Consider the following 21,290-nt stretch of genomic DNA (forward strand, 5'->3'; position numbering starts at 1 on the left):
CTGCCGCATGGATGATTATTATTATTTTTTGTTGTTATTTTATTTTATTTTTGCTCGCAGTGGGTGCTTTTGGTGCTTCTGCTTTTGTTAAGCCCAAACAAGCGTGTGAAAATTGCAGCTGTGTGTAGGGAATCCTGGGACAGGATGCAGGACAATGCGTTGTCCGTGGCAACAACAATTGTCGCAATTGTTAAATATTTATAATGATACAGCGCTATTTTTTTTTTGCTTTTTTGTGTATGGTTGTCTGGACACTGGTGTAAAATATTTAGCTGCCCACATCCACTAACAAATTTGCAAAAACATTTATTTACTCGAAATTAAATGTAACACAAAAAAAAAAAGGTGAAGGCAGTGACTCGTCCTTAATTTGTTTGTTACTTTCGTTTTTTTTTTGTTAGTTGGGCAAAATTAAATACAAAAATAATTTTTATTGCCGCACTGTGTCAGCACACATACTCTCTATCTTGCTCATTTTTAATTTGTTCGTTTTAATGAATTTGTATATTTATATGTTGAACACATTTCACTGCCACAAAATGATGCAGAATGCACAAAAAAGTCCTCAATGTACACATAGGTGGAATTTTTAAATAGATGTTTATATTGTATACCCTCAATTCAAGCTTTTTTTTTAATATAAAACACACAGTTTTGAAAGTTCTTCGGTCAATTGAGATAGAGAAATTCTGTTTCTATTTTTTCCTGACAGCTGCATAATTCTTGGTTTACCAAATGTTTCTTCTACTTCGATTTTCCTCTTCACACACACATCGATGACCCAATGAACTTTTGTTTTCCGTACAAAAAAAAAAAAGTAAAAATAAACGAATGCCCAGAAAAACCCTTGCACATCCTTTTACATATTTCTCCTACAACTTGAGCAAAAAAATAAATAAAATTCGACTTATAAACAAAAGGAAAAATATAAAAATATATATATAGATATAGAAGGGGAATACAAATGCCAAGAATTGATGCAGAATTCGAATAATTTTATGGCATATTTAAGTGTCTGCATAATTTGCTCTCGGCTTCACAGTTGCAAAAAAAAAAAAAAAAAAAAAAATACGAGAGGAGGAAAAATAAAAATAAAAGAAAAAGAGATGATTCTGTATCCAACTCTACCCTCTCCTCTTTTCGTACTAGAGATGAGCACGTGATGGGATTACAAAATGCCAAATCGAAGAAATTTCCATGAATAACTGAGGCATTTTCGCACAAAGTTCGCCGGATTGTCCTTATTGCATAACAATCAGCTTTTTGGTGGCTCAATAAAGAAACGATTTCATATCATTCAGCCTTGATCGGGAGTTTGTGGTCTTTAAAGATATATACTGTCAGATTTATTGTTTATTTTGGATGGGGTTTTCTTGAAGTGATTAAAGGTTTATTGGGAATATGTACGTTTTTTTTTTATAATTATTATTAGTATTATTATACCCTATGCAGGATATTATAATTTAAGTCAGAAGTTAAGTAAGTAAAGGAGTGAACTCCGACTTTATAAAGAATAAAGAAAGTAACTCTGGAACAGTAAGTAACTATGATCAGTAAGTATCTTTGATCACTAATTAACTATGAGCACTAATTAACTATGAGCAGTAATTAACTATGAGCAGTAATTAACTATGATCAGTAAGTATCAATGAACATTAAGTAACTATGATCATAAGTATCTTTAATCACTAATTAACTATGATCAGTAAGTATCTATGACCAGTAAGTAAGTATGAACAGTTACTAACTTTGAACACTAATAAACAATGACTTGCAACTTTTGCAACACAACACATATCTGATACCCGGCCGGCAGCAGTAACTTCGTTCCGGGGATGTTAGAACTAGTTGGGAATTATATGCACCTATGTGTGGGATTTGTTTTGTAGCAAAGAGCAAGCTATTTAAATGAAACTATGGAGTTATTCTTCTATATAATTTAACTAGTATATAAGTCGGAGCATGGCGAATCGGTGGACTATATATATACATATATATAGCTGCCATAGGAACAATCGGAAAATTTTAATAAAACAAATTATAACTTTTCCAGTCTTCAACAGATTTTCATCAAATTTTATATATATCCATTTTATAGTAATCTTAGTTATTTGTACATTTTATTGCCAAAAAATTGCAAAAATATTCCACTATAATTCCCAATAGCTTCTAGCAGTGCTTACATTACCCTTGAAGATATTTTGGCATTTTTTTGTTGACCATCTCTATATTTTTGCGGTTGGCTTTGGTCTGCAGTTGGGACCCCTTGACCCCTGACCCCACACACACACACACACACAGACAGACAGACACCCGTTTTTCCATTTCTATGCCTGTGGGTTCTCCCATAGACAAGCGTGTGTCTTTGTGTGTGTGTATGGATGTGCACATGACATGAGGCACAAAAGGTTCAACTGACTGTAAAACGCTTAAATTGATTTAAATGCAAAGTCGACCCGAGAGTCCGAAATGAATGAATGAGCGAATGAATGAATGAATGAATGAACGGGAACGAGTGGAGTAAGTGATTGGATAGTAGGGTTTTCCAAACCACTTTTCCTGCTCCTGCTCCTCCTCCCCCCTTACATTTTCCTTACTTGCTCTATTTTGTTTTTTAGAGGTTTGCCAGTGCCACGGTAGCATTCAACATTTGACTGCCACCCCGGGGCGATTTTCCTCACAATTTCCACTTTTCCCAGGCTTCTCTATACCCACTCACATCAAGACAGTAGTGTTCACCTTTTTTCGCATAGTGTAGGTGAAGCAGGAAAACTTTTGTTAGACTCTAAACCGCAAAACATAACAAAAATACACGAAAGAACTAAAAAAAATAAATAAATATATAAATATATATATATAAATATATATATATAAATATATATATATAAATATATATATATATATATGGAAAAATAAAGACAGCTAGAGAGGAGGAGGCTGGAAAAAGTTTTGTGTGGAAACTCAATGAGCTCAAAATTCTCTTTTTAATACTTAGGCATAACTAAATTAACAAAAGCATAAGTACAAACTAAGCCCAGACTGGAGTGTGTGTATCTGTATCTGCATCTGTGTATCTGTGTATCTCTGGGATGTCTGCTGCTGAAGTTTTTGGCTTCATTTAACAATTTTAGACAAATTAAATTTTGCAAAGCGAAGCGAAAAGCCTGCAAGCCAATGCGATTTTCCAGCTACAAATGAGCAAGAAGTATTCAGATTGAGGCAATTTTCCAAAGGGGAAAAAGCAATAAAAATAAAGCATATTTTTGCAGTCAAGAAATGAATTACAAATTATAGTTTATATGACATTTAATAGTTTTTTTTCTAAATTTTTATTTTTACTTTATTAATATGACTTGAAATTGTTTAGAAAGAAAAATATGGAAGAAAACCTGTATTTGTTTTAATTTAGATATTAATTTTAGACTTTAGGCTGTGTTTTAGTCTCTAATATTTTTAAATAATAATTAAGGTTAATAACAAGTCTCTACGGCTATTAAGTTGCCATTAAATATACATCGCTTTGGGCACGGCACCTAGACAGTTTGACTTTACTGGGTCCTTTCATCCCTTTTGTAATTTCCCAGACAGAAAACAAACAGGAAAAATAAGAAGAGCACTACAGTGTGTACTCAGATGAGAGAGTTATGATTTAGAACATTTTCCAGTCTTTTCATTAACATATTGTTGGTCAAGCTTACACTTGAATTTGGTTCAAGAACTTCCTGGAATCCTTAAAGGATTGCGATTCGGTTAACACAAAAGGGATTGGTTTTTAAGAAAAGTAAAAACCACTTTATTGAATATATATTTTTTATATTTATTATTTTTATAGATTTCTGTAAAATATTTTCAGGAGACTTTTCTGCTGATTTTTGTACAGATTTTTTAACAGATTTTTCTCCGGTTTTTTTTACAGATTTTTGTAAACATTTTGCTGTATATTTTTCTATGGAGTTTTCTATATATATTTCAGTATATTTTGCTATAGATTTTTCTAATGATGTTTTATATGTATTGCTATAGGTTTTTCTATGAACTATTGAATGGTTTCTATATATCATTCCATATAACTTTTTATATAACTTTCTATATCTATTTCTAAATAACTCTATATATTTTTCTATATAACTATCAATATATCTTTATATATAACTTTCTATTTAACTTTCTATATAACTTTCTATATATGTTTCTATATATATTTATATATATATTTCTAAATATATTTTTATATACATATTTTACTATATATATATATATTATATATATATTTTTCTACATAGTTTCCCATTAATTTTTCTTTACGTTTTTTATAAATTTTCCAATAGTTTTCTTTATATTATCTGCAGACATATTTCTATTTAATTTTGTTTTATATTTCTATATATTTTAGATAATTTCTTCTTCTATATTTTCTTTAACATATTTCCTTATTTATTTATATTCAGTGTCCTGTTCTTTTTTAGTTACCAAACTAAAAACGAGATGGACAGGGACATGGTCAGGATATATTTATATGTATATATATATGAAAAAAGGGGGTAGGAGCCGGGTAAGGCCTAGAAGGCGGGTCCAAAAACTGGCGGGTAGACATATAAACGCTTGCAGGTTGTATAAAAATTTTATATGCAAATGAAGGCAAACAACAGAAACAGACAGCGGGCACAAGAAACACACAAAAAAAAAGAAAAAAAAACAAGACATTTTCTTTATTTTTCCACTCCCCTCTCCTTTTGGCCATTTTGTTTGCTTCTAATGTGAGGGGAGGGGGCGGGGTGAGCAGGTGAAATGGACAAGGGCAGGACTCACTTCCTGGACGGTGTCACTCTGTTTAAGGATGCCCCTTCAGGGATAACGAAGGATGAGTGGGCAAAACTTGCTTTTGCTGCCTTTATTTTTTCTGCTTTATTTTTTTTTATTTTATATATATATATATATACATTTTTTTTTTTCTTGTTTTGTATTCCGTGACTCCTTCTCGTGCCTGAGCCTATGAATTGAATTATTAAGCATGCTCTCTCGCTGCCAAAAAGGGGCGGTTGGCTTGGTTTTGGCTTGGCTTGGTGGGCGTGGCAGGTCATTCAAATGCAAAAAGAGCGACGCGATTTTCTGCTCAAATGGAAGCGCACAAACTTCACGGAAAAGTAAAAAAAAATATATATATATATATATATATATATAGTATATATAAATAAGAAGAAAAGCGTATAGAGTCGGGGTTTTTCACGGCGCACCAACCAAATGAAAATGTTCGACTGCAAAAATAAATGAAAATTAACTAAAGTGAGGCGAAGGAATCAACTCAATCGCAGCACAAGTAAGTGCCATGTTTCCTTTTTTTCTTTAAAGTATAATTAAAGTAAGTAAATATACGGATTCTTTTCTAGGGGACTTCCTGAAAAGTTAAAGTTGTTTAAGGGGGTAGACCACCCTGACATTTTTTAAAAATCAAATTTTTTTTTTTTAATCAATCTTGATGCTGATATTCTTACGGTCATTTTAAGACACCGGGCTTAAAAATATCTCCTTACTTGTGGATTCTACAGCCATTAGAAGTGAGCGCTGCCGGTATACCGTAGAGTACTTTCTTTATCTTCTTTTGCGTTTTTCTCAAAACAACGTTTTTTAAAACGGTGTACATGATTTCTCAAAAACCGCCGGACCGATTCTCTTCAAATTTTATACACAGCTTCTCTATAATGCCCTCTATGGCATGACGTAGGAGTTTTTCGATATGTTTTTTTGTTTTAAAGTTATAAATTTTTAAATCAAAAATTTTGTTAAAAAAAAAAATTTTTTTTTTTTCAAAGTGCTCCCATTTGCTTAAAAAAAATTATTTCCAAAAACGGCTACGTCATGCTATAGCCATACTTATATAGCTTATACAAATTTTTTGTTTTTGAATTTCGGATAACAAATGTGGTGTGCAGCATGTACACCATCCGACCATTCCCTAAAAAAAATTAGTTTTTTGAGTGGCTATATCTCCGAGGTTCGTAAATATTTTTTTTCTTTCAATAAGTATTTTTTAGTTTAACATATGTACTTTGATGTACTAATAAATAAAAAGTTGTATTCCCAATAACTTAGTCAAAATGAATTTTTGAAAAACCCTCCAAATTTCATGCGTTCAGGGTGGTCTACCCCCTTAAATAATTTCTTAAAGCTCCTAAGAATGAGTTTTCATGAATAAAATTGATTTAATTTAAACTATTTCAAGGATTTGGTATGCTAATATATATAATACATAAAAAATCTTGATTGATTTTAAATTTATAGTACTGGAAACTGAATTATGAATTTAAGTTAATGGAAAATGAATGTGGAATTTCAACTAATCGAAATTAATGGAAATTGCCTTTTCCTTTCAGACTTAAGGTCAAGTCGTCTTTGATTTTATTTAAAAAATATTAAAGAAGTATTTGAAACATTTTTAAATGAATTTAAAATATTAATAGTAAATTAACTCTTAGCTCATAAATAAAACAAATCTATTTCTACACAAAAACATATAGAAAATAATTATTTACTCTATCAGTATCGGTTCCTTAATCCCTAAACTTTTCAACAGAAGCTCATAAAAAGTTACAAATTAGTGAAATTTAACCTTAAACAAATAATGTTTTATATATAAAATTCAAGATTAAAGATTAAAGATAGTTTTGCTTCCAGTTGACCAAAAACTACTTTACTCTTTTCTTAAGGCAAAAATATATAATACAAATATTTTTATATATATTTATAAATATAAAAAAAATCGTAGGCGTAGACCTAGGTCACATATATGTATAAACATAGTATGGAAAAAAAATGTGTATAGAAAATATAATAATTCTTTTTTATGGTAACAACAAATAAAAATTGCAAAACAAGGACAAAACTTTTCTAATCTAAAAAAGCACAAATGGCGAAACAACACACACACACAAAGGGGGTGAAAAGTTATTATTGTACAGGAGGAAGGGGGAGGGGCGGAAGGGAAGTAGAGTGTAGGCCAAGTGCAAAATAAAATTATGGCATTAAATTTTCATGTCAATTACAAACGGCGACAACAACAGCAAAAACACGAGAGCAGAGTGAGGCGGGGGAAAAAAGCCAAGAAGCTGGCTGGCCATAATAAATGACCCCCCTCAAAGAACAACAAAAAAAACGGAACTCCACCCCTGGATGAAAGCAGGTGTCAAAAGCAAGTGGCGCACTTGCAATTACAAAAACAAAAGGGAAACAAAGGGGCGAGGGAAAGCGGGTAAGTAAGAGAAAGAAAGAGAAAAGTCCAAGGCAAATATTTAAATGAAAACCGAAGCAAATGCTGAAATTATAGCATACTTTTTAGCGGCCAAAAGGGAGAGAAATTAAAGTTATAAGGGGTTACTTTTGGGGAAATTAAATAAGGAAATAGTTTTTTGTATATATTGAGTATATATTGTATATATTGTATATTAATTACTACTTCTGATAATAGATAAGAAAGAAAAAAGTAAGCAATAAATATTTAAATGAGAACCGAAGCAAATGCAGGAATCATAGTATATTTATGGGCGGCCAAACGGTGGAGAAATTAAAGCTTGAAATCTAAATAAATTGAGTATCTTATGGATATTTAAGTACTCTTAGGGCAATCTAGTCTTAAATTAAATAAATTACTTAATAGTTTTATGTACATTTAATAAATTGTATAATTATTACTTAGTTTAATATGTATTCCTTAACTTTGCATAATCAAAGTTAAGGTTTTCAGTCGAAATAATTTCCTAAAACCCCTTTTCTTCAAGAAAGATATTCACACCTTTCCAAATTAAGTCACTCTTCTAAGTATCTTATGGTTATTTAAGTATCTTTTAGATATTTAGGTTAACGTAGTTTTAAAGGTTTATTTGACAGTTTTCTGGGCCCCTGTCTTTGAGCCAAGTTTTTTGCACTAGTTTCTTGTTTATAAAAAAGTACAAGTATAAGTACAAGGACTGTGTTCTCATATATATACATACATAGTACGTTTTTTCATTTTTCAAAGCTTCTTCGCCTTTTCTCGCTTTTCTGTAAAGTAGGTAAAAAACTTTTCCGTTTCCTCTTTTGCCATTTTTTGGCCACCTACTTTTGGCAGAAAAGCTTGAGAGAAAAGTAGAACCTGAAACAGAACCAGAGTCAGAGCCATTTTTTCGCATTGCCGTTTATTTCCCTTTTATTTTGTTGGCCAATTTCCGGTAATTCAGTTTTATGCAGCAAACTTTTCTATTTTTTCCTTCTTCTTCTTCTCCACCAAACTCCCACCTCTCGCCATTTTCGCATCGCATTTATAAATAAATATGTTTTTCGTTTTTCTCTCCCGTTCTGTGTGTGTTTTTCTTTTTTTTTTTGTTTTGCTGCGTGGCTTTTGCGGGTGTTTGCGGGAGTTTGCGAGGTTTTCGTAGTACCCAAGGTCATTGAGATGTGTAAACTTTTGCCCATTTGCAGTTGGGCGAAGCAACAAATGATGATGAACATTTTTATGGAGCAGCACAGTGCGTTTCACATCGTTAAATCACTGGCAAGGGATCAGAGTTTGAGTAGTCTGTGAAGTTGTGCGAATTTCATGGATTCCATTCGGTTACAAAAGCTGGGTAGTGTATCCATTGCAAGTGGATTTATTAATTCACTTTTTGAGGATTTTATTTCAGTCATTTTTATGATTGATTTATGCTGTTATTTAAGGGGAATTTTTATATTTTATCCATTATTAATTAATGCAAGACTTTTGTAAAATTTCTTGAATAAATTAACAAGATTTTGATTAAATTTTAACTTACTTTTTGAGGATATTTCTTAAGAGATTTTATGTTTAATTTATGTGTTTATTAAGGGGGAATATTAGTGTATAATTTAATAATTTTTTATTTATTGAAGACATTTATTTGTTCTTTAAGAAATTAATAAGTTTTTCATTGAAAAGCCGTATCTTTGCGGGATAAAGATTTTATTTCAGTGATTTTATTATTAATATATTTTATTTTAAATTTTATTATTCATTTATTAAAGAACATTGTTAAATTTCTTGAAGAACTTCAGTTGTTGCTTCAGATTAATTTTATTTGTTATATATTTTACTTTATTAATTAATTTCAATTTTTATAATTTATACTTTAAATTAAGCGTGGAGCTAATTTAAAAATTATTTCCCTCACTTTTTTGTACTTCTGATTATTACATTATATATTTAAAGTAAGTTTCTAACTTTTAAGCTAGTTAAAAGTAACTTATATTTTATATATTTTATTATTCATATGACAATATTATAAAAAAATAACATATAAAAAAATGGAATAATATAAATACTTATTTATACTTATTTCCTTGCAATTCAAAACCATATTTAAATTATGAACCTCACTGTAGACTCAATATAACCGTCGACTCTAAATTGACTTAGATAATTTTCACTTTCACAGCATCGCCCTGCCTCCCTCTTAATTTGATTAGAAAAGTTTTGACTTAAAAAAAGAATATATATAAAAAAGTATATTTATATATACATATATAAAAAAAACCAACGGAAAAAAATCTTAAATTTGATGACTTCAAGAGCAGAAAATTTAAGACATCAAAAAGTACAGAGAGGGAGTTGGGGGAAATATTTTTCGGTTTCATTGAGGTTTTCAGCTTCCACGCTTGAATTTTCCACCCATTTTTCCGCACTTTTCCCCCTATCCCTCTCCCTCTTCTTGCACTTGTTGTTTTCGCTATTACCCCCTTCCTTTTTTCAGTTGCTTTGCTGCTTTGTTGTGGTCTCCATTTGAAAAATTTGATTGGCAAACAAGATTTTTGCTATAGCTTTTTTCTTTTTGGTTTTTCTTTTGCTTTTCCTGTTGGTTTTTGTCATTTTCGGCAATTGGCTAAAAGTTAATGGAGTATAGGAGAATGAACTAAAATAGTTATCAAGTGAATTGCTTGGAAACTACAATTAAATTGTGAGAGAATCTGAGACAAAACAAAATTCAAAATGTCGCCAAGGTGAGAGCATAAATTTGATGAGTCTTTGAAATTGTGAAAGGAAAAATTAATTTTCTTTTCAAGTTACGAATCATTTTTTTAAGGAAAACAATAAGGTAGGCTTAAGAGATTTTCCTGGAATTATGATAGACCAAAAAAAGTATTATTAATAATTAAAGATTAATTCAAACAATAATAATTTGAAGTAAACAAACATTTAAAGCTTGTTTTTGCTTACCTACATATATCTTTTATTATAATTATAGACTTTATAATGAATTGAAAAAATATAAATATCAAATTTATATGCTTAAATATTAGAAGCTAATTTTTTAAGGGAGTAAAATTAATTAGAAGTTTTTTTCTAACTATCAACACTTTTTCACATGCTGCATTTGAATGAAAAACTATAAAAAACAGTGCCTTAATCAAAATGAATAATAACTCTTCACATATTCAATTAATTACATATTTTTATTACTATTTATTTAATCAAGTTTAATGAATTAGTAATAAATAATGAAATGTTAATAGAAAAATACCTGTATGAAATCCCCCAACAGTGTGAATTTCGCTCAGATCAGGAGACTTCCTTTTTGGCCAGCATTCCATTAACAAAAAACCGGAAGTGGAATACGACCTCTGACCCCACTCCACACCAACAGCAACACCTACCTCCCCCTCTCTCCTGCCTGCTTCACACTTCCCCTCCACCTCACCCCTCTTTTCCATATTTATGACGTAGACGCCTCTGCTAATTGACTTGAAACATTTTTTCCATGTTACCACCAGGACAGAACGAACGGAAAAAAAGGAAGAAAAGCTGAGAAAGTTTCAAGTCATTTTGCATTGATTGATTGATTGATTGATGGATGGACGGACGGACTGATTGGCCTGGCTAGGATTACACTTGCACTCAAGCAACAGCCGCTAAATGCAAGACAAACATGGAAAGTCAGGTCTTGAGGCAAGCGAGAAAAAAAAAGCATAGCATGCTTTGCTGCATCAAATATGAAAAGGAAAACTTACTCGGTTTTTTCTTGGGAAAAATGTCCATGAGCTAAAGCTGTACACGTTTTTTTTTGGGTGTTTTGTAAGACCTCTTAAAGCCTTCTTAGATATTCTTGAGCCTTTGCTGGGTTTTTAGTTTTCTTTTGTATATATATTAATTTATTATTTGTAATGTAAAGACGTTGAAAGTGTGGGGAATGTTTATTTTAACTTAATTGATAAATACTATTAAAATTATAGTTTGTATTTTATTTTAAAGACACGTTTTTCGCTATATTAGTACCTTCAACCGTTTCTTGTTTTAGGAATTGGTCAAAATATAATAAGTAATTGAAATAGAATAAAATCACTTTAATTGAAGCTCTTGAAGTTATTTTCTAAAACCATTATTAAACATAACATTACATAGTTGGAATATATATTTAATACCTCAAGTATATATATTACTAAAAGTAAAACAATTAAATATCTTTGGTAAATATTATTGCAGGAATAAGTATTTAATACCTAAAATCTAAATATTATTGTAGGTATTAACACCCTATAATTGTATTAAACATATTAAATACCTTAAGCTTTAAATATTATTGAAGTTATAAATATACCTTACTTTAAGTATATATGTATATTATTATTATATATATTATTATTATATATATTATTATTAATATATTATTACTTTGAGTACAGAAATATAAATGAAATGAATGGGGGCAACCCTAAAACTCCCCTTTTAGAAAATGCAATTATGCATCCTTGGCAACCCGAAATCATCTTTGCAAAATGCAACTCTGTGTTTAAGTAATTACTTTGCAATTAAAATAAATTCCAATAATTTTTAGTTGAGCAAATAAACGAAAGAAGTGACTTAAAGTTTAACTACATTTTATATGAACCAGTTAAGACACTTTTACTACAGGAAAATATTTCTAAATTCCATATTTATTTACCAAAATATCTATAACTTGTAATAACAATATTTAATCTTAAAATTTGATTTGAATTTTTAATAATTTCGCACTTCAAAAATCACACAACAACTTACCATAAGAGGGAAATGTCCAAATGTATAAATGTCGCCGAATTTCTTTCTCTTTTTTACTTGTATATTTTTTTGTTGTTGTTAATTTTCTTATATATATATATTTTTTTTTAGAATGTGTTGTTGTTGTTGTTGCTGTCGGCTTTTGTTGTTGTTGTGGCCAAGTGGATTTTGTGTTTGGCCTTGGAGGCAGCGACAAACGAAGGCGCCTCTTATGGCCGCCCCTCGAAAATAAGAAACGGGTTTACTGCAGGTCCTACTTCTAGATATTTTTTGTTGTTGTTGTAGTTCTTGTTGTTGTTGCGGGTTATTTTTATTTTGTATTTGTTGTTGTTGGTGGTGCCGTTGCAGGTGCAACTTGTGTCGGATGCTGGATGAATGGGATGCTTAAGTCGCCTTCTTCTTTTTCGCAGACCGGTTGCACAGGAAGCTGGGCCAACAACATACACACAAACACATGCACACACGCACACACTAACACACACACACACACAAACGAACTAAAAAAAAAATGATTTTCCTTTTTTTTTTTTTTAATAAATTTATTTTAATTGGGCTTTTCCTCTTATTTTTTTAGCGGGTATATTTTGCTGTTGTGCGGCTTTCAGGCAGCTTGTTTTGTTTTGCATTTTTCGGTTTATCACTTAAAAAAATATAGTTGAACTGGGGCTTTCATTTATTACTTTAGCTTGATTAGTCCTGGTGATTTTTACTCCTTTATTATTATTATTTGCATTTGAATTTGATCAATTCTTTTCGTTTGTATTTTGTTTTGTTTTGTTTTTATTTTGTTGTTGTGATTTCATAGGCTGTTGTTGTAGTTGTAGTTGTTGTTGTTGTTGTTGCAGTTGTAATTGTTATTGTTGTTCTTGCCAGCGTTTGGTTAGCAACATGACAAAAAACCCCGGGAATCACACGACTGTCTACTGACACGGCGGAACACGTACTAAAAACTTGTTATAGGAAAATCGCTGGAAATCCGCTCGGTTCGTCGTTCAACTCTGCGGCTCTGCCAGCGTTAGCATCGACGCCGACGTTAACATCAACATTCTCTGCTTTGCCGTTAACAGAGGCACGCGCATGCAAAATGCCAAAAGCAAAATGGGAATGGGAGAAAAAAAAAAAAAAAAGAAAACTGTTCCCGAAACTGCGTTCGCGTCGCGTGCCTCTGCTAAAAATAAAAGAAGAGCCCGAATGCATGCAACCGAACCCAGCCGGAGTTCCCGAAGTCAAACGAGGCGAAGCTAGTACATGGGGGGGGGAGGGGGAGGGGAGCGTACCCTGTATGTTTGTACTAAATTTAAACGAAGTCAAACGAACAAAAGCCACCTCGGCGGGGGCTGCGAAACCAGGTCGCTCTTCGTCGTTCAAAACTGTTAAGGATATTAACAGAGGCAGACGATAACAGTGGAGTGCGTCTTTGGGGAGGAGAGGAGAAGGAGAGGAGGGAGTGGGAGTGGGAAGGGAGAGTGGGAGTGGGGAGAGAGTAGGGAGAGAGTGGGGAGCAAGAGTGGATAGTGGGGAGTGGAGAGTAAGGAGTGGGGAGTAAGGAGTGGGGAGTAAGGAGTGGGGAGCAAGAGTGGATAGTGGGGAGTGGAGAGTAAGGAGTGGGGAGTAAGGAGTGGGGAGCAAAGCGGGCGGCTTAAGTGATATTATAGCCCGGCATAAATTAGCCATCGGGTCTCGACGCATTAAAATCTTGATTGGTGGCCGGCAGATGCAACAGTCACTGTTCCCATTTCTGCTACCAATTCCCCTGTTCCCTGTTACCCCCCCCCCCCCCCCCAAAAATAAAACGAAGATCCGGAAGTGCCACACAAAGGTGACAGCAACAGCGTGCATGCCCCACATTGGAATGAATACCATATATTGTAGGATATATATACATATATAATATATATATGACACATATCTGGTGAAATTCAAGGAGAACGAAATATATTCAAGACAATTTTAAAGCTATGTCTAGGATCTTGGCTTAAAAGGTTTTTCTTAGTTTGCAAAAAGAACGAATTTCATTGAGTTCTTATTTGTTATATTTAATTATTTACCTTATACTGAAAATAACTGTACTTAAAATACAATAATTATTTTAAATTCATTAGAGCCTTACAAAAAAAATTAATTAAATTAAATTTAAAATAAATATCAAATAAAAAATTTAATCGAAAATAAATAATAGCAAAATATATGATATAAATAAATATAAGAAAATTACCCGATAAAGAATATATAAAAACTTTACTTTCCTAAATTAATATAAGCAAAAATGTGTATATATTCCCTTTTAGTTTGTTATTGAATTATAGTTTTGAATTAGAAATCTATCATAGCTAAGCTTAAAATATTCACATCCTTTGATTCAATATTTATCATTAATTAAATATGACATTTTTTTCGAAAAATCATATATTAAAAAACGCATAACTCAGCCAAAAATGCTTTAATATCAATTCAGAAAGCTGTTTTATATTAGATTTTATTAAATTAATAAATCTGCATACTCTGTTAAAATTTTTACAAAATTTAATTTTTTATCCATTTTTTTTGACAATTTGAACGACTAAACCCCTTAAAAAATGTTGAAAAATTTAAAAAAAAAAATTGTATGCCTGGGATGGCTAGATCAACTCGGCTGTTGATGCTGATTAAGAATATATATGATTTATAGGATCGGAAATGACTCCTTCACCAACTTTTAAGCTTCTGAAATTAAAATGCCCTTTCAAGTGTATATTAGTAGCTTATTAATTTATATATTTGTATATATGTATATGATACTAAAATATATAATTATATAATATTATTATATAGAATATTATTGAAATAATTAACATTTGTTAACAAGTTATAAATGTTAAGAACACTATGTTTAGTTTATTAAGGTTGATTTCTTATATTAATTGAATGTTTCAGCTTTCACAGCATCCCAGTTGGAGTCACTGTGACCTGAGTCACTTTGCTCTTCCCGACAATCTCTGGGACAAAGCACTTTAAGAACGCTTTCCCATATTCCAAGACCCCCCTTCCAGCCTCCCCACCTTCCAGCCTCATTCCAACAGTTCGAAGAACTATTGACAATTCACGCCGCTGGCTGGCAACGCGCGTTCTCTTTTATTGTTGCATGCGATTGGGAATGGGGTTAAAAATTTAAATAAAATGCACATGCAAAAGGCATGGCAAAAAAAAAATAAAAGAGGGGGAAGGGGGAAAGGGGAGAAAGCAGAAAGAGTCGCAGAAGACAGTGGCAACTGTAAAGAGAAGTCTACAACAAAGACCAGGCTCATAATTAAAAGCGAGCGTTCGACTGGCACAGAATGCTGAGAAAACTGAGAACTTTCCATATAACATAGCTGCCACCCAGAAACCTTTCGTATTTCACATTTAAATAAAAGATAATACCTTTTATACCGTTCTGCACTTGGAAATTAGATCCCCGAGATCTCAACTGAGCTATATTTTTCGATATATTAGTAATGAAAGCTTATTTATTAGACTCTTGAACAGTTTCTTGTTTTAGGAAAAGTTAAAAATATAAAGTATATGTAGTTCAAATAGTAACCAAATTTTAATTGCAAACCTATACATTTATTAAACATATTAATGTATACTTTGATTAAATATTAAATACTTTAATTATAAATAAATACTATTAGAAGTAGAAATATTAAATACTTTAGGTTCAGAAATATAAAAAATGTTAAATTGACAATATTGACATCCTGGCAACCCTAAAACCCCCCTTTTAGAAAATGCAATTCTGCATCCTTGGCAACCCTAAATCTTCCTTTGCAAAACAGGCAACTCTGCCCCTCAGTCTTTAGTTTGCTAAATAAATAAATTTCATACATTTTTAATTCAGTAAATAAAGTGAGGAAGTGAAGTGTATAAAAGTTAAGTGAAATAAAGTTAAAGTGCATTTTGTATGGACCAGGTAACTCACTTTTTACAACAGGAAAATGTTACTAAATGTCATATTTATTTACCAATATATCAACAACTTTTAATACAAATATTTACTATTATATTTGTTTTAAATTTATGACAATTTTCCATTTGGTAAATTAAGCAAGAACTATTCTGGCTTTATTTATCCTAAAAAAAATGAAATAATAATTAACAATCATTGAATTTTGAAAAGTAGTTAAGTATTATTATGTTTAGACCATTTATAAATATACAGCAAAATATTGAAATGTGTTTTGCTTTTCCAAAAGCTATCTCCATTCCATGATAGTGGGCTCTATACGCCTCTTAAAAACAAAAACACTATCAAGAGATAACGTGAAACCAACACAAATCTCGTTCGTTCTGGAATCTAGTTTCGTTATTTCGTTTTTTTTTTTTTGTTTTTTCTTCCCCGGGATTTTTGAGTTGAATTTTGGGTTGTGACAGATGAATGTCAATAGAGAGGGACAGACAGAGAGCTGGTCGGCTCATCTCGTCTCGTCTCATTCTCCGCCTCAGCCTCCAGAGCAGCCGTCGCATGCCCATCAACAACAAATCAATGACGACGACACATGTTGGACATCCCAACTTGAAACCGAGGAGGAAAACTGTTGGCAGGAGACATGTAGGAGGGATGCAGGGGCATAGGGAACACCAAGGAATCATGGTGCACTGGGAGAAAATTTAATAACTGAAATACAATTGATAATAAGAGATATTTATTATGAATTATAAGAGTTAATTATTTAAAGGTTTTCTAAACCAAAACTAGAATTGAATGAGATTTGGATTAGGAAATATATAAATAGTTAATTATAGTAGTTATTAACTGAATTTGTATTGATTATACTAATTAATTTATTTATTGGTGTCACCGAATTCTTACTTGGGAATTTTATATTCCATTTTTTGTGACTTCCTGTACGAGGCTTGAAATCGAAGTATGTTTTTATAAGGGAATGTGTAACCCCTTTATCATTTTTCCTTTTATTAAAATAGATTTTAAAAACATTTTAGCTTTATATAAAGTTTTCTAAGATGTTTAGCAAACTCTCCTTCACTTTCTGTGTCTCTAAATCCGTACTTGAGAATTTTTAAAGGACTTTCAGCAAATACTTTTACTAAATTTAAATAAGATGAACAAATGAATGAATGAATAAGATTTTGTCTTCTATTTCCGCTTTTTTTCGCAAAAATTCTCAAGATGAAATATTTATTTTATGATAAAATAATATCAATATAAAATTACCCTAAATTTCTCGCAGTGCCTTTTGAACAGCTACAATGCAAGCGTTTAAGCATTTGGAAGCAATTACCGCAGCAATGAAGCGTTGAATGAATGGGAATGAATGACCAAGAACGGCAGATGAGCAAAAAGGGATGGGGTACAGAGACACAGAGAAAGGGAGAGAGAAAGGGAAGGAGAAAGGGAGAGGGATAGAGAGTGAGCAAGAGGGGGGGAAGAAAGAGACACAGGGACACACGTGTGGATCAGTTTGCTTCGCCTGGCAAACGAATTTATGTACATTTTTGTGCATATTTCCTGGGATTTTGGATGCTGCTGCTGCTCTTCCTCTTGTTTATCGGGATTACTTACTTAGTGGAAACGACAAACGGAGCAGGAGAAGCACAGCCAGGAGGAGGAGGAAGATGAGGATGGGTCGGATGGGCGGAAACACGAGACGCTTCAAATGTCAATGAGCCAGATGAATAAACTGCGGACCAATACAGTAAATAATGAATAAAAGGGACACTCATTAATGATATGAGTCAAGTATTAAAAATTCTAAGGCAGAGATGAGCACAAAAAAGTGAAAATGGGTGCCAAAATCGTATGGTTTAAAGGTCAGCAACCTAAATATTCTTTATGTATAATTAATAAATAAAAAAAAAACAGGTCAAGACAATATCTGAATTGGTGCTTGGGAATTTAAAGGGCACTCATTAAAAAAAAAAAAATAACCAAATATTAATTGATATATTTCATTATTTAATATTTATATATTATATAATATAATTAATGTTATTATTCCGATTTAAATAATTTCTATAGCTAAACTAATTTCTATAACTAAAAAGATAACTTAAAACCTTTTATTATGTATTCACTGTAGTTGAGCCTCCGACTTTAGGCGGATAATCGAGAGCGGAAAAGCGGAAGAGCCCAATGAATTTTTGTCGATAAAAAAAAGTAGAAGAAAAGCGCCGAAAGAGATGGAAATGCTGGGGCAGAAAGAGAAGGCGCTGGAGACATGATCACCGCAGAGTAAAAAATGCTCTATGGAAGGGGAAACAGAGATGGAGATAGAGAGAAAGAGAGAGAAAGAGAGAGAGAGAGAGAGAGAGGGAAATTGCTCTAATTGCCGCACTTTTGACTTTGAATTTTCATCTTCCCTTTCTTCCTCCCCCACTTCTTATTTTCATTCTTTCTTTTTTTTTGTTTATCTTCTGCCTCTTTAGTGTTGTTATGATTGCAGTTGTTTTTGTTATTCTGTGTCCGATGACAGCTGAAAATTGGAAGGAAGCGCCATGGTACAGTGGGACAAATAATTAATTTCCATGAAATAAATATTTAACATTCTATTTTTGTGTTGTAATATTAATAACCTTAAGAATGAATGCAAATTAAAAAGATTTTGAGAACATATTAATCAATTTAAAAGGTCTTTATAAATATTTAAATATATGTTAGTACAACCTATGATAAATTATATAAAAGAAAGTTTCTGACTTATGTTAATATATTTCTTTACTTTTGTCAATATGTTAAATTTATTAGTTAACGTGTAAATTCTATTTTTTTCTTGTTGTATTTATACATTTGAAGTTTGAAATTAATCATTAATCAAGTAGGTTTTTTAATTTTAAAAATCAAAATGTAAAATTCAAAATATTATAGGCATTAATTCATTTTTAAAATTTTCCACAAAAATTTATATTGATATTCTGAGACACGTTTTTCGTAAAAAGAAATTAAGAGGACTTGGTAACAAATAAATAATAAGTAATAACATCAATAATAAATTATTCCTTCAATCAGAAACACATTCATAAAGCGATATTTCTGATTATTTTAGAGGATTATTTAAAATGTTCATACATTAAAAAAATTAATATGAACTTGAAAAAGAATATTGATTTGTATATTTTTTTTCTGCTATAAATTATATGATATTATAATAAATATCTGCCAATTTATAACCCTAAATCCACTGTATGTCATCCTCCAAGAAGAATTCTGTAACGCCTGCCCACTTCCGTCAGCTGATGTATTTTGTAGTTTGTATTTTTTGTTATTTTCGTAAAGTTGAGGCTTCCTTCGTTTCATTTATTTGCCTGTTTTCTCTGGCATTTCTATAGAAATTTTTAAATATTAAAGTTTTTGTGTGCTTAGCGTGTTTTCGTATTTGTTAGCCATACATATTTGTGTATATATAAATTTGGTTGCCGCGTTTGTGTTTGTTTGGAAATTGAGTTTCGGCGTTGATACTTCTATTTAGTCAGGCCGAAAATTCGACTTTTTTTCAACAATTTCGATTTCGTTTTCGATTTCCACCTCAAGTGGGTGCCAACGAGGGAAAAGAGGAAGAGGAAGGCGGGGAAAATGAGAGATTTGGAAGATGTGTGATGAGCGCTTCCGTTTCCGGCTGTTTTTTAGTAGGGCAATTATTATGCTACTCAAACCGTTCGAGCGCAAATAATGCCAGAGAAAAAAAAGGTAAAGAAAAAATAAAAAGGGAAATATATGTAACACAAAACAAAACAAAAAAAGAAAAGGTAGCCGATTACCCATTAATTGGGTAAAGTCAGTCAAATAAAGTTATTTAGTTACAAAGATAGACTAAAAAATATATTGTATTTTATAATGCAGCTAGAAAAATTATAGCTAAAAATTAGTTGAAATTCTTCGAATTATTATACTTTATACATTTTTACTATGTACAAGCTTCTTTAGTGAGCTATTCCCTATAAGTCTTTCCTCAAGCGTTGCTATTTTTTGCTATTTTTAAGGGGCCCAACAAGTCCAATAATGGCACTCCAAGAAAATAAGTTAAAAAAGAAAAAATAATATAAAGAAAAAAATCAACACAATCAGACGAAGGGAGAGCAGTGAAGCGAGGTCCAAGAAGGTCCTACGAAAAAAGATCTTAACCCCTGGCACACACCCCCACCTTTAATGTGAAAATCATGCAATGAACCAAATTCGAACGGAAATGATTCACACTCCAGCTGAACTACACTTTGAGTGGGGAGAAAAAATGAGAAAGAAAATGAGAAAGAGAGAGAGGGAGAGAGAGGGAGTAAGACAAGGAGGAATTCTCGGAGGGGAATTCTCGAATCGGAATTGCGTTTTCAACAACTGTTACAACAACAATGACGCCATTTGAAACAACAATAACAAATGTCGCAGTTGTTGTTAAAACCCCAAACATGTTTTCAAATGAAATGGAAGCCAGGAAACTGGAAAAGGGGCGGATGGTTTGCACTTTTATAAAATATGTGATAAGTTTTAGAGGTTTATTAAATTTATAATATTAAATTAATATTTAATATTATCTAATATATATTATAACTAGGTACTTATTATTTACTTAACAAAACAAGGAATTGCAAATAGAAATAAGTTTTTCTTCTGAGTATTTTCATTATCAACTCAGTTAAAAAATGTGATAAATTCTGGGAGTTTTAACAAATAACAATTAAAATAAATTTTATATTTAATATTTAGTATTATCTGTATTTATTATTCAGTATGTACTAATTAAATACTAAATACTTATTTAAGGTATTTATTTTAAGCACTCAGCTAAAATATGTGATAAATTCCAAGAGTTTGTAATGAAAATGTCTAAAAATAATGTAATATGCAATATATCTAATATTTAATATTATCTGTTATGATTATTAAATATGTACCTATTATTTACTTAACAAAATAAGGGGTTGCTATGGATATTTTATTTAATTTGAGTATAATTTTTTTTAGCAAAATGAAAATATGAGAAAAATTTTATAAAATAAAATATAAAGAATATATAAATACCTTAAAAATATATATAAAATATATAAATTTATATAAATATAAATATATATAAATACCTTATATTTAAAATAAAATATATAAAAGTATGCATATATGTTTATAAAACTATCAAAAATTTTAACGCATTCTTTAAGCTAAAGTATTGTTATTTTAAAGTCCAATATTCTATTATTTTTCTTAGTAAACGTTCTAACTATTACTTATTTTCAGTCGTTAACCTTATTACAATTTTTTCCGAGTGCTAAAGTAAAAAAATATTATAAAAAGCAATAAATTAATATA

General features: G+C 31.2%; 1 protein-coding gene across 2 annotated transcripts in view; it reads right to left on the minus strand.

Annotated features, from left to right (window-relative positions):
- kirre (kin of irre) overlaps window positions 1–21,290 on the minus strand; it is a 114,842-nt gene that overhangs the window by 45,688 nt on the left and 47,864 nt on the right. The window contains exon 1 of one of the 2 annotated variants that reach the window (XM_086830312.1): window positions 12,020–12,999. The exons of the other annotated variant lie outside the window; for it this stretch is intronic. The gene's annotated coding sequence lies outside the window, so the exon portion shown is untranslated. Of the gene's footprint in view, window positions 1–12,019; window positions 13,000–21,290 lie in introns of those variants that run through there. 2 annotated transcript variants of the gene reach the window in all.

This window comes from Drosophila serrata, unplaced genomic scaffold, assembly GCF_035046125.1.
Source record: "Drosophila serrata isolate PLE 108 unplaced genomic scaffold, ASM3504612v1 contig_23, whole genome shotgun sequence".
Taxonomy (NCBI): domain Eukaryota; kingdom Metazoa; phylum Arthropoda; class Insecta; order Diptera; family Drosophilidae; genus Drosophila; species Drosophila serrata.